Genomic DNA, 12,166 nt, shown 5'->3' on the forward strand with positions numbered 1-12,166 from the left:
TGCGCCTGTGAAATGGTTTGAATTCCTAAGGGAATGCCCCGTGCGTGGCTGCCCAATCCTCATTCAGGACACATTTCATGACTAAAGACAGTAGCGGGTCTCTATTTGTCCAGACTCTGATCTGATGGGCTGTCACAGGTGAGCCTTCGCTTTCAAAACTACAACAGCCATGACCATCTCAGCAGCATGCTCGGTTGCCCCTCGGTGGTGGCTAGTGGGAGTCTGCTGAGTGTATCGGCGCAGTTTTCAGTGCCCGGTCTGTGCTGAATTGTATAGTCATAGGCGGCTAACGTGAGTGCCCACCTCTGTATGCGGGCCAATGCATTTGCATGTATGGCCTTGTTGTCGGCCAAAAGGGACGTTAGGGGTTTCTCATCTGTCTCCAGCTCAAACTTCCTGCCAAACAGGTACTGGTGCATTTTTTTACAGCATATATCCATGCAAGCGCTTACTTTTATACTATCCCGTAGCCCCGTTCTGCCTGAGACAGACTTCTGGAGGCATAAGCTACCGGCTGTAACTGACCATTGGAATTCACATGCTGCAACACACACCTGACACCATAGGACGACGCATCGTATGTTAAAACAAGTTTCTTACATGGGTCATATCACGTTAACAGATTGTTGGAGCATAACAAATTTTGTGCTCTATCAGAAGTCCTTTCCTGGCTGTTCCCCCAGAACCATTCACGACCTTTGTGCAGGAGCACGTGTAGCGGCTCTAACAGCGTGCTCAATTTGTGAAGAAAGTTAACAAAATAATTCAGGAGCCCCAGAAATGAATGCAGCTCCGTCGTGTTACGGGGTCTGGTTGCTCTCTGGATCGCTTCCGTCTTGGTCACAGTAGGTCTGATCCCGTCTGTTGCTACCCTCATCCCCAGGAATTCTACCTCTGGAGCTGGGAAGATGCACTTCAACTTTTACAATCGCAGACCTACCCGGTCCAGTCTGCGTAGCACCTCGAGGTTGCAGAGGTGTTCTTCAGTGTCACAACCCGTAATGAGGATGTCGTCTTGAAAAACCACTGTCCTTGGAATCGACTTGAGGAGGCTTTCCATATTTCGTTGAAAGATTGCGGCGGCCAAGCGAATTCCAGACGGACATATGTTGTAGTCAAACAACCCCTTGTGTGTCGTGATGGTGGTCAGCTTCTTTGACTCACTCGCCAGCTCCTGGATCATGTAAGCAGAGGTCAGGAACAATTCTGAAAAAGGTTTGCCACCGAATATAGTCGCAAAGAGGTCCTCCGCTCTCGGTAGCGGGTACTGGTCTTGCAGTGACACCCGATTGATGGTGGCCTCCTAATCATGACATATCATGACCGACCCATCCGCGTTGAGCACCGGCATAATCAGGCACACCTAGTAACTGAATTCGACTGGCAAAATGATGCCTTCCCTCAGCAGGCATTCCAATTCGCCTTCTACCTTATCCCGCATCACTTTGGCCTTTTGGTGTACTGGACTGGCGTCCGGGTTTATGTGAATCACTACCTTAGTCCCCATGAAAGTGCCAATGCCTGGTCGAAATAGTGAGTCAAATTTGTCCAGGGCCTGTGAGCATGATATTCGCTCCACAGAAGAAATTGCGTTGACATCGCCCCATTTCCAGTTCATGACAGGAAGCCAACTCCTCCCAAGCAGTGCAGGACTGTCCCACGGGACAATCCAGAGTGGCAACCTGTTCTCTGAATCTTTGTGGGTCACAACTACCGTGGCACTGTCTAGCACCGTAATGATCTCCTTTGTATATGTCCATAGCTGTGCGTCAATTGGCAATAATTTTGGCCTCCTGGCCTTGGACGACCACAAATTGTCGAACTGTTTTATACTCATCAGGGACTGGCTGGTCCCCGTGTCTAACTCCATTGATACTGAGATGCCATTGAGGAGCACTTTCATCATTATCGGTGGCGTCCTGGTGTATGAACTGTACATGTGCTCCACATGAACTCGCTGAACTTCAGCTTCCAGCAATTTCCCCCATTGTCCCTTTGGCCTCGTAGGGCTTACTTCGGGCCCGTCCTCCTCGTACATCAATGCGGCTGCAGGCTTCCTGCACATACGCACCAAGTGACCGCTGACGTTGCAGTTTCTGCAGGTATATTGCTGATAGCTGCAAGCTCTGGCTGTGTGTTTGCCTCCACATCTCAAACATGAGCCGTTGTTGGAAACAAAACGTCCATTACCATTCGATCGTCTCTGACTGTCTCTGTAACTGTCCTTTAGCGCAACATTGTCAAGTGTTGATGGCACCATTACTGGCCGCATTGTCCCTTGCGATGGCATGGATCACGATTCAGTTAGCCATTGTCTCTGTTGAATTCCCACTTTGGCTTCGACTACATGCTCGGGCATGTCCGATTGACCCTGTCTGCCTAGAGAACTGTGTGCCACGTTAACAATGTTGACTTCCTGTCCATTTGCTGCATTTAAACCAACATTTTTGTCAAACATCATTCTGGTCTCTTCCTCCCCCGAAATAAATGTCTGGGCCATCAAAGCCGCTGTTTCCAGGGTCAAGTCTTTAATCTCAATCAGTTTCCTGACAAACCCAGTGTGCCCGATGACCCAAATAAAAAGGTCTCACAGCATTTCCGCTCTGCATGCATCTGGGAACTTACATCGGCTCGCCGGTCGCTGGAGGTCTGCCATGAAGTCTGGAACACTTTGCCTTTCTCACCACTGGTGCATGTAAAACCGATGTCTCGCCATGTGCATGCTGCTCGCCAGTTTAAACTGTTCCCCGATCAACTTACTGAGCTCTTCAAAATCCTTGTCCGCCGCCTTCTCCGGCACGAGAAGGTCCTTCATCATGGGGAAGGTCCTGGATCCACAAACCATCAGTTGATGTGCCCTGCGTTTGTTGGCCGAATCCTGTCTCAGCCATTTCTTACTGACGAAACTTTGCTGCAGCCTCTCAATAAACTCGTCCCAATCATCACCAACACAGTATCTCTCGTCTGTGCTGCTAGTGGCCACGCTCGGGTGCTTTAAATCCAAGTTTCTCGACACCAATAATATGTCCTTACTCTGCAGTATAAATGCACACGAGGCCCATACTTGAGACAAGGTCACTCTGTGACCAGTAACCTTTATTAGCCAGCACTGAAGTGATGAAGGTGAGTGGAGCGTCGCCTTTTATACCTGAACGTCCAGGTTAGGAGCGTCTCCCAAAAGTTCACCACTTGTGGTCAATGTTCTCACGGTGTACAACTTCGGTCAGTTTATGCATGGGTTACAATGACAGTTGAATACATGACACTGTCCCTCTTCCCTTTTCACAGAAGGACTCCCAGTTCTGGTCTCACTGCCGCCTTTGCGGGGGTTCGATCGACAATCTGTGAAACCCAAATTTTTCAAATATTGGGTTGGAATGTGTCCGTTACAGAATCAGTGGGGATCGACACCCGCCCATTGCAGACAGTTTGAAATAGCATCCGAATTAAACTTGCAAGGGACACCTGGAAAAAGACTAAATAAATTAAAACCTGTTAGCAAATCTTTGACCAATGGTGGATTTATTATAATCCTCTACTTTTAAAATTGTTGGCGGGTTTTTTAATTAAAAATCGTTATTCTGACTGTTGGAGACATTAATTTCGGCCCTACTTTCATTGGTGGGCTAAATAGACTGGGATTGGTTATCAGAAAAGACCAATGAAATTCACTCGAAGCGATTAATCACAAGTTCGCTCCCTGCATTTCCCCAGAAGGTTAACAAGGGCAGATGTGGGAGGAGTGTCTCATTATTTCTCTGAACATGTGGATTGTCTAGAAGAGGAAAAACTGGCGGTAAACTCGGCCCAAGGCCAAGTCTCGCACCTCCCGGGCCGGATTGCAGTTCCCTGTGGGCCGTGTTCACAGGCTCCTGCGGAAGGGGAACTACGCTGAGCGTGTGGGTGCCGGAGCCCCGGTCTACATGGGTGCTGTGCTCGAGTATCTGACCGCTGAAATCCTGGAGCTGGCCGGCAACGCTGCCCGCGACAACAAGAAGACCCGCATCATCCCCAGACATCTGCAGCTGGCCATCCGCAACGACCAGGAGCTCAACAAGCTGTTGGAAAAGGTGACCATCGCTCAGGGCGGGGTGCCGCCTAATATCCAGGCTGTGCTGCTGCCCAAGTATACCACCGGTCCGTCCAAGAGCAAGTAAAGCGGACAAGATTTAATCTGATAACCCAAAGGATCTTTTCCGAGCCACCCACAGTATCAATGTAAGGGCAGGTTCATGTTCTATGGATCACAATTGTCCCAGATCAAAATTAACATTGAATCTCTGCAATTAAGCGGTTCGTTTCCTGATCAGAAATTACCCTCAGACATTCTCGGTTATAAACTGGTCACTGTCGACAGATAGTGCAACAGGTTTGCTGTTATAAAATCGTGCTGCAACATACCATGAATCATTTCTGGCCTGCGAGGCGGTAAACTTACTCCGATTGCGATGGCCGGGAATGGAAGCCGGGCCCACTGCTTGGGAGGCAGCTCACTGCTCACTATAGCACCATCGCTCACATTTGAGAAAGTGACAGGAAGAGGCTGGTTTTAATGCACCAAACTTAGTGTTTTCAGCAGGTTATGTCGTACAAATTAGCTAATTTACAAAAAACATTCCACATGTCTGTTGATTATTTTTTAAACTAAAAGGGCTTAAAACTAATAATAGTGGTGTGGGCTCAGCCCAAGCAAGGTAACTATTCACAGTGACCGTTTTTAATTGTAGGGAAAGTGTCCCAGCACCGTGCTTACATTCTGATTACTGAACATAATATTTGTCCCACTTAAGAGCCGCAAGAATTAGTTAGTCCGCAAAAACAAGGGCAGATGTGGGAGGAGTGTCTCATTCTTTTTGTGAACATGTGGATTGTCTAGAAGAGGAAAAATCGGCGGTAAAGCTCGGCCCAAGGCCAAGTCTCGCTCCTCCCGGGCCGGATTGCAGTGGGGGATAGTGATAGAGTGCTGAGAATAGCTGCCTTCCAATCCAGGTTAAACCGGGTTTAATTCCCGGCCATCGCAGCCGATGTAACTTTAATATCCCTGTTAGATCAGAAATGAATTATGTGAGTTTCTAACAGCAGCATTTATAACTTAGAATAATTATTAATGAAATTAATTTTGACGAAAATCATTCATGTGCGTCTGCCATAGCATTAAAACGGACTTTGAACCAATAAATGAATTCTCAGTCAGAAACGTTGGACCCATCAACCGCTCATTCCCTTTATACTCGGCTCTTAACATCCGTTTATATTCGGCTCACACAACGTGTTCAATGACAGCCGGTCCCACGATCAGGTTCCGTCTGCTTTGTATTTCTCTGAAGTCGGTCTCTCTCTATATTGATTCTCTGATCCGAATATCCGCTAACAGCAAACCTGCGGCAGTGTTTGTCGATCTAGATTTCTACATGTTCGATAGAGAGTGACCGATTTATTACCGAGATCAGGCAATGCACAGCGTAATTGCAGAGATTTAATGTCAATTTAGATCTGGAACAATTGTGATCCAGAGAGCATTAACCTGCTCTCACATTGATACTGTGGGTGGCTCTGAAAATAGCCTTTGGTTTATTAGATTAAATCCTGTCCGCTTTATTGCTCTTGGATACACTAGTGGTTTTCTTGGGCAGCAGCACAGCCTGTATATCAGGCAGCACCCCACCTTGAGCGATTGTCACCTTTCCCAACAGCTTGTTGAGCCACTGGTCGTTGCGGATGGCCAACTGCAGGTGTCTGGGGATGGTGCGGATCTTCTTGTTGTCGCGGGACTCGTTGCCGGCCAGCTCCAGGATTTCAGCGGTCAGATACTCGAGCACAGCAACCATGTAGACCGGGGCTCCGGCACCCACACACTCAGCGTCGTTCCCCTTCCGCAGGAGACTGTGAACACGGCCCACAGGGAACTGCAGTCTGGCCCGGGAGGAGCGAGACTTGGCCTTGGCCCGAGCTTTACCGCCGCTTTTTCATCTTCGAGATATTTCCACAATCTACACGTTCATGCAAATATTGAGAGACTCCTCCCACATCTGCCTTATACCTTCTGGAGGAATGCAGGGAGCGAACTTGTGATTGGTCCTTTCTGATGTCCAATCGCAGCCTGTTTAGCCCACCAAAAAATACTGGGCGGAAATGACTGTTCTGAACTGTCAGTCTTCGCAGGACTTTGAAATTCAAAAATCCAGCCAACAATTGTTAATATTGCGGATTATGTTCGTAACTTCCCCATGAACCAAATATTTACAAACACTTTTTGTTTCCCTTCGTCTTAATCCATGTTTCAATTGCAAATTCCAGTCTGTTACTATCAGGATTAAATTCGGGTTCAGTTTCAAACTATCTGTAATGGGAGGAATCACTCCCCACTTATTCTGTAACGGGGCACATTCCAGCTCAATCTTTGTAAAAGTGAGCTTTCATAGATTATCGATCGATCCCCCGCACAGGCAGCAGTGAGACCAGAACTGGGAGGCCTTCTGTGAAAAGGGAAGAGGGACAGAGTGTTCAAACTGCCCCGGTTCTGGTCTCTGTAAGAACTCCCATTCTGGATTGTTACACTCGGACTCGAAGGTTAATAAACGGTTTGACTCCGAAGTAGAATTTTCTTTTAAATTGAAAAGGGCGTGAGAGAGAACGAGGTGGCTAAAGTCTGAGTCTCACCCTAAAACAAGTTTCTAATTCGTCGGCAGCCGCTGTAAATAAACAGGTCTGTGAACAAAGGGAAAGGGCGACCAGGGACCGTGTTTGTAGTTTAGGGCGGGAAAAGGAAGACCCGGACAGTAAAATCAGTTATCTGAGAATTTAAAACTAAATCTACAGCTGGAACTGCAAAGGTCCCCACACACTTGTTCAGGAAATAATTACAGCAAATTGAGTCTAAAGGGAGATGGGTTTGTGCAGCTCTTTCAGAGAGGTTGTGGGTGGCTCTTAAAAGAGCCGTTGTGTTTGGGTTTGATCTCTCAGGACAGCGTGCAGTTTTACTTGGAGCTGGTGTACTTCGTCACCACCATTGTCCCTTCCGACAGGGCGTGCTTGGTCAGCTCCCCGGGCAGCAGCAGGCGCACGGCGGTCTGGATCTCCCGGGAGCTGATGGTGCGGCGCTTATTGTAATGGGCCAGGCTGGAAGCCTCACCCGCGATGGGCTCCAAAATATCGTTCACAACCGAGTTCATGATGCCCATGGCCTTGGAGGAGATGCCGGTGTCGGGGTGAACTTTGTAGATGTAGATGGAGTAACTCTCCTTCCTGCACCTTCTGCGCTCCTTGCCGCCCTTCGGTGATGTTTTCTTGATTACTTTCTTGGTGGTAACTGTTTTCCGGGCGGGGAGCGGGCTCAGCGCCGCCATCTTGGTCAGTGCGGGTCTCACGGCGCATGTGCGGTCCTTTGTGCAGGGACAACGTGTGGGCGGTGCTTCAGGGTATATGTCAGTTTAATTGATCACATGTTTGTGGCCCCTGAAAGAAAGCCTTGCTGTCTGATTGTTGTCTCGTGACCCTGGGCCTGGGCTCATCCTATTGGTCCAACCCTGGCTCACCCTATTGGGCCATCCCATGCTCACCCTATTGAGCCAGCACAGGCTCACCCTCTTGGGCCATCCAAAGCTCACCCTATTCATCATCATCATAGGCAGTCGCTCGAAATCTTAATCCAACTCTAAAAGTGAGTTCTCAGGTGACTGAACAGTCCAATACGGGGATTACAGTCTCTGTCCCAGTTGGGATGGACGGTGGTTGAAGGAAAGGGTGTGTGAACTGGTTTGCTGCACGCTCCTTCCATTGCCTGTGCTAGATTTCTGCATGCTCTCGGCGATGAGACTCGAGGTGCTCAATGCCCTCCCGGATGCACTTCCTCCACTTAGGATGATCTTTGGCCAGGAACAGGTGGGCATGTTGCACTTTATCAGACAGGCTTTGAGGGTGTCCTTGAAACGCATCCTCTGCCCACCTTAAGATCGAATGCCATGTAGGAATTCCGACTAGAGTATTTGCTTTGGGAGTTTTGTGTCAGGCTTGTGAAGAATGCGGCCCGCCCTGCGGAGCTGGTCGAGTCTGGTCAGTGCTTCAATGCTGGGGATGTTGGCCAGGTCAAGGACGCTAACATTGGTGTATCTGTCCTCGCAGGGGATTTGCAGGATCTTGTGAAGACATCTTTGATGGTATTTCTCCAGCAATTTGAGTTCAAAGCTTTCAGCAAGCACATGGTCTGAAGGGCTGTGTAATACACCCCCTCTGTATGGCTCAGAGGTGTGGACGCTATACAGCAGACATCGCACCCTATTGGGCCAACACTGATACACCCTATTGGGGCAACCCGGCCTCACCCTCTCGGGCCAGCCCAGGCTCACCCCATTGAGCCAGCACAGGCTCACCCTATTAGGTTGGCCTGGCCTCACCCGATCGAGCCAATACAGGCTCGCACTATAGGGCCAGCACAGATTCACAGTATCGGGCCAGCACAGTCTCGCAATATTGGGCCAGCACAGGCTCATCCTGTCTGGCCGTCACAGTCTCACCCTATCGGGCCAGCACAGGTTCACACTATCGGCCAGCACAGACTCACACTGTTGGGCCAGAACAGTCTAACCCTATCGGGCCAGCACAGTCTCACACTATCGGGCCAGCACAGTCTCACTCTATCGGGCCAGCACAGTCTCACCCTATTCGCCCAGCACCCAGGCTCACCCTATCGGGCCAGCACAATCTCACACTATTGGCCCAGCACAGCCTCACCTGATCGGCCCAGCACAGCTTTACACTATTGGGCCAGCACAGTCTCACCCTCGCGGGCAGCACAGGCTCACATTATTGGGCCAGCACAACCTCACCATATTGGGCCAGCACAGTCTCACCCTATCGGGCAGCACAGGCTCATCCTATTGGGCCAGCCCAGGCTCAACCTATCGGGCAACACAGTGTCACCCTATTGGGCCAGCACAAAAGACCCAGTGGCCAGCAGAGAAAATCAGCATCTCATTGAATTTATTCTCACTTTGCACACAGCTGGTGCAGGTCTGAACCCAACCATGAAAGGTGGAAATTCTCCAGATCCTCGGCCTTTGAATGTGGAAGCAGGAATGTTTGTCTCTTCTCACTGTTGGAAAATATTTAAAACATCTGGGAAAGCACCACGACAAACAAACATCCGCGTGAGATTGTTCCAGTGCACTAGAAAGAGCGTCAACCAGTTACACAGCCTGAGAAAACTTTGCACCATTCACAGCGGAGAGAAGCTACACGTGTTGTGTGTGTGGACGAATCTTCAACTGACCGTCCAACCTGGAGAGACACAAGGACACCCACACCATGGAGAAACCTTGGGAATGTGGAGACTGTGGGGAGGGATTCAGTTGCCCGTCTGATCTAGAAATTCATTGTCACAGTCACACTGGGAAGAGGCCGTTCACCTGCTCCGTGTGTGGGTAGGGTTTCACTCCATCATCTGCTGAAACTCCAGCGAGTTCACACTGGGGAAGTGTGGGAAGAGATTAATTCAGTCATCTGAATTGCGAGTTCACAAGTGACTGCAGGGGTTGGGTTCTACTGTTATTACTGCTGTTAATCACATTCTGATTGAATCATGTTTGTTCTGTAAGTTGGGATTTGTTTCTGCTGATGTTAATCATTCTGAAAACTGGGCTGGAGTTTAATATTTTGACATTTCAAATTGCACAATGTGTCAATATTTGATATCTCTATGATAAGAGGAGACTATTGATGTCCTGTTACCGAATGCTCCATTTGGGGCCTTTTCTCCTTTCTAATTCTCGATTGTTTCAGTTCTCATGCATTTGGTTACTCTCAGGGACAAGTTCCAGTTCCCCACACCTTCCAGAATGCCTCTCTTTGCCTTGGTGTCCAGGTTAGGGATAACGAACACGCCCGAGATCACTGAACACAAAATCCAGTCTGTTAATCACTTTCAGTTACAGGACTTAGCATGTGCCTACAGCAGGTGTTGAGTTAAGCGACTGCATCTCTTTCCACACTCAGCTGGTAAACGGCCTCACCCTGATGTGTTTTCACCTGACGCACATCTGCATTCATTCCCACTGTCCCCACATTCACAGTGTTGAGTCAGCTGGGCAAACGAGTCTCACAGGCTAGACGATTGGTTGAAGGTGCATCCATACACAGAACATATGTTCTGTTTCTCCCTGCTGTGATTGGTGTTTTTACAAAGGCTGATGACAAGGTGATCCTGATGAATCGGATGATTCCCTCAAATCTTGACGTGATGTTTGGTTTGAGTTTCCAAACTGCAGATCCTCCCCTTCTAATACCCAGCAAATGGAGGTTACAAAAGTTGTTACTTGAAGTACAGGATAGAAATTTCCACTGTGATAGGCGTCAGAGCCGAGTTCAATCCTGCCCTCAAGTGACGTCCACACACTTCCCAGTTGATGTCACTGGATCGGTATCAAGAGCAAGGGCACTGGATAATTTTTACTTATATTTAGACCAGTGGTAGTGAGGACAATTGGAACCCCTGAACTGCAGCCTTGACTGAGAACAACGAACAGTCCAGATCAAGGACCGAACTTGGGACCTTCCCAGACAGTATTGCAGAGTGTTCTAAAATTTGTGGCGTTGGAGGAGGGTTAGAAAGAATATTTTCAAACAAATTTAAATCCTCCTTTAAACAAGACCTTCGTCGCAATGCACAATTCTGAAATCCTTACAAATTAGAAAAGCAAATCAAATTGATCATTAAAAACAATTGAGACATGATAGAAAGGTTCAAGTCGCTGAAAATAAACAGCTTTACAATCACTGCACAATACAGAAGGGAGCGACTGTTAATGGGAGCTCGGCTTGTGAAGTCCTCCGACACTCCGAGATAAACTGGACTGTTCTTTTAAGTATAACTCGGCAGAGAAAAGGGCGTCTCTGTCCCTTTAAATATCTGCTCCCTTCCTCCAGGTAGCGGGAAGAGCAATAGTGTGCGGTATCTTTATATCCTGACGCAGCAAGACCTAATAAAACATATTGCATCAGCTTCAGCACAACATCTGAAAAGTGTGCACACAAAGTCTTTGCTACATATATATGTGTAAGTGTGTGTGTGTGTGTAAACTAAACACATCATTCTTATTGTTTGCTCGTGAATTCCACGGAGATAAGCTATTATCTTCGCCAGTTATTTTTCAGCATTTATCTCCTATTATTTATGAAGTAATTGCAGAGTGTTTAATCCCTTTACCATTTATTGATGACCCATTGTCTTGTGTGCCCTTGTTTAAAAAGTGATGTCACACTGACCATTCCATTACCAAGGTGACCGTCTGTCCGCAGTATTCAGTGGGAAAGGGGATTAAATTACACCGAGGGTAATGAGCAGCCACCCATCAGTCTCTGCACTTTATTGTCCAGTGATCACCTCACCATCACACAGACGCTCCTCAGATTTAACTCCAGTGTGGATGACTTGTGTAAGTGATGTTGAAAATAAAATTGGAGGAGTGAAAGAGGAGTTGGGGGAGGTGGGTTTGGAGAGAAGGGTGAAAGAGAAGTTGGGGTGAGGGTTTGAAAGAAATGTGGTGATAGAGGAGTGCGGGGGGATGGAGAATTAGGCAAAAAGAGCTGATTTAGGCGATACAGGCAGAGTTTGGGGGTGGAGAGGAGAAGTGGGCTGAGTGAAGCAGGGAAACCAACACAGATAAAAGAAAGGCTGAGAGTCAGTGAGGCAGAGAAATGAGAGGCGGAGAGAGAAACAGAGTAAAGGGAGCAGAGGGAGCCCTGAGAAAGATAGAGGTGCTCCCTCTACACTGTCTATTAAACACTCCCAGGACAGGTACAGCTGGAGGATCCGCCCCTATTCCGGCTCCCTCCACCTCTCTCCCTCCATCTCCCCCCGGGACACTTACCCTCAGCCGCCCATCAACTTCCGCCATTTTGGACTTCCTTCACCAACCGTCATCATCCGGGGGATGCGGGACATGCGCAGCTCGCGGTCAGTGAGTTGATGTCATCGGTCGCTGCTATTGGGTGAAAGCAGCTAATTGACAGCTCGCTGGACCAATCGCGACAGGCACAACTCCAGAATCGCCACGCCCACTCCTACAGCCGGAGGCGGGGCCGCTCCCAGTCACGTGGCTCCTGATTTGAAACCTGATGGTAACCGCCCCAGTGCGTGTGACGTCAGTAAGCTGGCAACCCAGTCTGTGTG

At 48.6% G+C, this 12,166-nt stretch overlaps 1 pseudogene; it reads right to left on the minus strand.

The window, feature by feature from the left end:
• Positions 1 to 2,680: 2,680 nt before the first annotated feature.
• On the minus strand, positions 2,681 to 11,891 carry LOC139255594 (uncharacterized; annotated as a pseudogene).
• Positions 11,892 to 12,166: the final 275 nt, after the last annotated feature.

This window comes from Pristiophorus japonicus, unplaced genomic scaffold (genome assembly GCF_044704955.1).
Source record: "Pristiophorus japonicus isolate sPriJap1 unplaced genomic scaffold, sPriJap1.hap1 HAP1_SCAFFOLD_62, whole genome shotgun sequence".
Lineage (NCBI taxonomy): Eukaryota > Metazoa > Chordata > Chondrichthyes > Pristiophoridae > Pristiophorus > Pristiophorus japonicus.